Source organism: Ooceraea biroi, unplaced genomic scaffold, assembly GCF_003672135.1.
Source record: "Ooceraea biroi isolate clonal line C1 unplaced genomic scaffold, Obir_v5.4 UnassembledTig90, whole genome shotgun sequence".
In the NCBI taxonomy this organism is placed as follows: Eukaryota; Metazoa; Arthropoda; class Insecta; order Hymenoptera; family Formicidae; genus Ooceraea; species Ooceraea biroi.
In genome coordinates, this window is record NW_020825184.1 from 1 (window position 1) to 5043 (window position 5043).

The following is a 5043-nucleotide window of genomic DNA, read 5'->3' on the forward strand; positions in this document are numbered from 1 at the left end:
CGCGAAGATGGTGTAAAGGTTGTCACGTCCGGGCGAAGTTAGAGCAATGGCGACCTGAATCAGGCTACTCGTCCCAACTCTATCCCTCAGGTATTGATTTCAGGTGCTCTCTTTTGATTATGGGTCAAATTCTGCATAACACGACTTTACCCGGGCTGAGATGGAGAAGAAGAGCTTGCGATTCAACTCTTACGTTGATGAAATCTGATTTTCAAAAGGAAAATATTGTGATCAATATTGACCGTAACTGAGTATCTCTTCTATTATTTAATAAATAAAAAATGAATTTAAATTATTATTCTCCTTTTTAATTCTTCAACAAAAATTATGTTTCATAAGAATAGGAAAATATTGGAAAAGAAATTCGTAGCGTTTTATGTCGCTGTTGTAGTGTTATTGACATTGGTGATAAATATGGGAAAATAAGGCGTCGCTTCGCTTCTTACTTAATTGGAAAAAATGAAAAGCGATGAGCAATAATAATGCTTCTATGCAAGGATATAAAAAAACTATCTCAAAAGAAAACAGTCAGAGGTTACTTGCCTTTCTTAAAGTGGAATGTAACACAAAGTAAGAGACGAGCCACTTTATGCTCATACACGGTGATGCGAGTTGAAGAAATAAGTTAATGATTTAAAACAAATAATATAGAATTCTACATCGTTATTTAAACTGTTATTCATGATTTCGTAATGCTTTATTTGGTAATTAAATAAAATGATACCCTCCTGTGACTAAAACTGAATGTTCAGGTGAATATAGAATGATTTGGTCAGTACTAGTAGTTACATAAAGGAATTGGTTATCTCTCTCTTTTGAAAAAAATAAAAATCTATTACAAAAAAAGAGCGTGCGACGTCATTTATTACTTTGGACTGACAATGAGAACTTCTCCCTTATGCAGCTTATTCACCAGAACTAGTTCCGTTGAATTACCACCTGTCCCGTCACTTCATCACCTGGCTGAAACATATTTCAAAAAAATGGAAGAAGTCTGACAAAGTCTGAAGGCTTTATCAACTCAAAATCACCTAGTTTCTTCTACACGAAGTATCGTCAGCTGCTCAATAGATGGGACAATACTAGGAGAAGTTTATTTCGAATATTAAACTTATATTTGTTTTGTGTGAATAAACTTAAATTTATTTAGAAAAGGCACTGAATTAATTTGCATACCCAATATTGTCTACAGTATATGTTATCATAAAATGTTGAGATAGTACATTCTCCAATATTTGCTCACACTTATTGTGTATAATGGAATGACACCTACCATTATGACATAATACATCGAAATAGCCAATACAATACTATTGCTAAGAAGCTCGTCAGAAGAATAAATTAAAAATATCGTCCACAGATTTCGCCATCCTCCAATCCGATCATAATATTGCGACAAAAGTATATGTAAACAAAAAGAAGGAATCAAATTAAGTATAGAAACGATATCATTGTTGCAGGTAAAGCTATACCTAAATGTAATAAACTTACCATATTATTTTGAGATGCATTCGAACAAAAGTACGAAATCTTTTTACCATCATACTTTGTACTTTAATATTTTTGATACGATATGACAAAATAGACAATTCGCCGCAAATATGAAATACTAAAACAACCAACAAGCAAATCGCTGCCATATGTAACATAGAGGCGTACAACATCGGAAATAGATACAAATATATTAATACATATGTATACGTATCAGTAATGTCAAAAAACGTGTGAATTCTATAGGGTAACATAAAGGATTCCGTATTATTGTGTAACACTGAAAAGAAAAAGGACATTCAAGAAACAGAAAATATACACAGAAATACAGAAAAATATACACGATCTGTCAAGGCTCTGGTGCGATATAAATTCTCTTATTTAATAATTATTGATAATTACGATTAATTTAAGCTAATAAATTAATTTCAGCTAATAAAAGAAGTATGCTAATAAATTAATAAATGTTGTACCTTGATCATTCATTAAGAATAGCATGAGTGGTCTAAAATATAACAGCATAACTGTGATGAACATGCCCACGATTGAGCCATATGTGAATATCTTGGATATATAATTATAATTGTAGTAGATCTTCTCTTCTTCGGAATCTTCAAATTTGCGTTCCATCATGTCCTTCTTGACAACATTGATTAAACATTTTAACAACTTACTGCAACGTACTATCCATATTATTGTAAATGTCATGGTATAAGCTATTGTTTCCACAAGGTTCATCACCATTAATTCCAGGTTACCGAAAACGTTACAAAAATTAGCATATGTCATAATGAGATACAGTATAAAATATGAGATGTAAATTGTGAAACGGATATACGTTTGCTTGAATGGCCATATACCACCAATAGAAAAAATGCGTTCTAAATGAACAAATAAATCTTCGATATGGCCGATCTTAGTCTGCAAAATAATATTTGTGACAATAATAATAATGACGTTCAAAATAGTGAGAAATAAATAGAATAAATATAATGAAAATAAGAATATATTTTCGTTATATCTGAATTAAGAATATTAGAAAGTACTGTTAAGGAAAATAAAATACTTTTTCCAATAATATTTGAATAGAAGACTTTAAATATTTCCTTTTTCTACTATGTAAACTATAAAAAAAGATTAAATTAAAACATTCTGAAACGATCATTTACACTTTTACATACTTACAGTATGAGTTCTTTCAGTTTTAGTGGTATGCATCGCAATTTTAAAAAATGCAATGTGTTTCTTAATAACAATAAGAAAAATCAAACATGCAATATCAAGACGGAATTTTTATTGCGAATAAGCTTTGCAGCATAGCTAAAGTAAATGATAATATAACATTTTCAATAATATAACATATAACATAATAATTTAGAAATATGTATTTATATAAATATATATAAATAATTTAGAAAATAATATTGAAGTACGTAGAAAATTATTTCTAAAATCACAGTAGCTTTTAATTATCAGAAAAAGATATTGATAAAAACAACAATTATTAATAAAAATTATTAATTAACAAATAAAAATTATTTTCTTTGGTAATTGGGAAATCGAGTGGAGGCGTGGCTTACGTTTTGGCCACCTGGTGGCGAGAGAATAAATTACTGCGAATAGGTTAACAGGTTCAAACAGCTCTTTAGTTTATGCATTTGTTTGGTTACAATATAATGTTAATTTAAAAAATTGCTAGAAAATGAGAATTACTATGCAAGAAATTTGTAAATTTGCTTAATAATTATACAAGTGATTAAATCATACGGCGACTGACCCACCCGTACTACTTTTTCTTACGACCACCAGATAGCGTACCCAAATTCTCAGTTTCCCAATACTTTACGAAATATTTTCTGCGATTGAATATCGATTTTTTACAGTGCATCTGGTTGTGTTTTATCGCGAACTGCGCATTAACAATTGTAACTCGTTCTATTGCAAACCATCGCTAGACCTACCTCCTCTGCTATAATTATATTAATCAATATGTAATGATCGCACAACGGTATCTCCAACATTTACATCGGACGTCTATTTGTGTTTCACATTTGCTATTCGATCATTTTGGATTGTAAAGACTTAATATCTAACATTCATAATATCTAACATTCATAAACCCCTAAAATTAAGCAATTATTATTGTTCATCTAGCTGCTTAAACAGTTATTAGCTATAATTTTTCCTGTATCAATTATCTTACTGTCTTGTACGAAATGCAAAACGGTCTATTATTTCGCTACTATGTGTCTATGTAAGAAAACTGCACAGCAAGCATTTTATTATACGATATGAGTAAAACAACTTGTCGGGTAGAAATCCGACCGTGCGTGCACGTGCGAATGCGGACGTTTAGATGTACGTACATACATCAAAGATAGCGTGAATCATTTATACCAAAACAGCGGTTTTGTTATGCGAAGAGTGTCATAAATCACTCTGCTCACGGTAGCAGCGGTTACCCTTGAAGCCGTCGCGCCATCGAGATCAACGACGCCGCAATCTTGCGGCGTCTGATCAAAGCAACCTATCGGATCTGACTACTCAATGCCAACCGGCCAATAGAAACGATTGCGATAATTCGATTGAGTTTTTCTTGTAATCGGATCCGCGAATCACCATCGATGGTTGAACTAGCGTGGTGAGCGGGTATTGCGGATAGTCAGACCCGATCGAGAAGTCGAGCAATAAACCACGCGAGCATTTATAAGATACTTTCCGAGTTCGAACGAAAGAGACGTTATTATACGCACGGTAGGCCCAGAGGCCGAGTTCTCCAAGGCGTTGCTGATCCGTGGGCGATATTCGCTGTATTCTGGTGTGAATAAAATACCTTTATTAATCGAAACCACAGTGTGTATATTGATAAATAGACACTGAAGTACTAAACGCAACTATTAAACATTTTCAAGACTCACAAGTAAATCTATTGTACCTTCGTGTTACTTGCCGATTTTAATGAAACTTAACAGAATTGTAGAGTAGTAAAAAATAATAGAAACGTATTTTTTATATCGGCAGTGGTGTAACTTTAAGGGTGAAAACTACTCCGTGTATGTATTAGCACGAATAATAATTAAATCATTGCATTTAAGCTCACATAGAACTGTTTTTGGAGATGATATGGAGTTTTCATATCGACGAAAGCAAATCCAATGTAAAAATTATAGAATTCAACATGGCGGATTCAATATGGCTACCTGATGAATTAAAACAATCTTATCTCACTGTTTGCTAAACCCAGAAATAACGACGAGGACATTGGGAGAGTATATTTCTATTTCGTTTTTTTTTGTTTTTTATGGTAAATATTTACCTTTATACAGCCCGCACCAAATGACCTCCGATTGACCTTGACATTGACCTTGACCCCTAATAAGATCAAGGTCATTGACCTTTTCCAATGCTCATTGTTCATTAAAAAGTTATTAACAATATAAATTTAATACTGATTCTATTACTTCTTGGACACATAATACTTCCATATTACACAAATAATCAATAAGATTATTATAATTGTAGGTAAGATGAAGAAAATCGTTTTTAAAGCAG

The 5043-nt window shown here is 32.2% G+C and overlaps 1 pseudogene; it reads right to left on the reverse strand.

Annotated features, from left to right (window-relative positions):
* Positions 1 to 1273: 1273 nt before the first annotated feature.
* Positions 1274 to 3406, reverse strand: LOC113563545 (annotated as a pseudogene).
* Positions 3407 to 5043: the final 1637 nt, after the last annotated feature.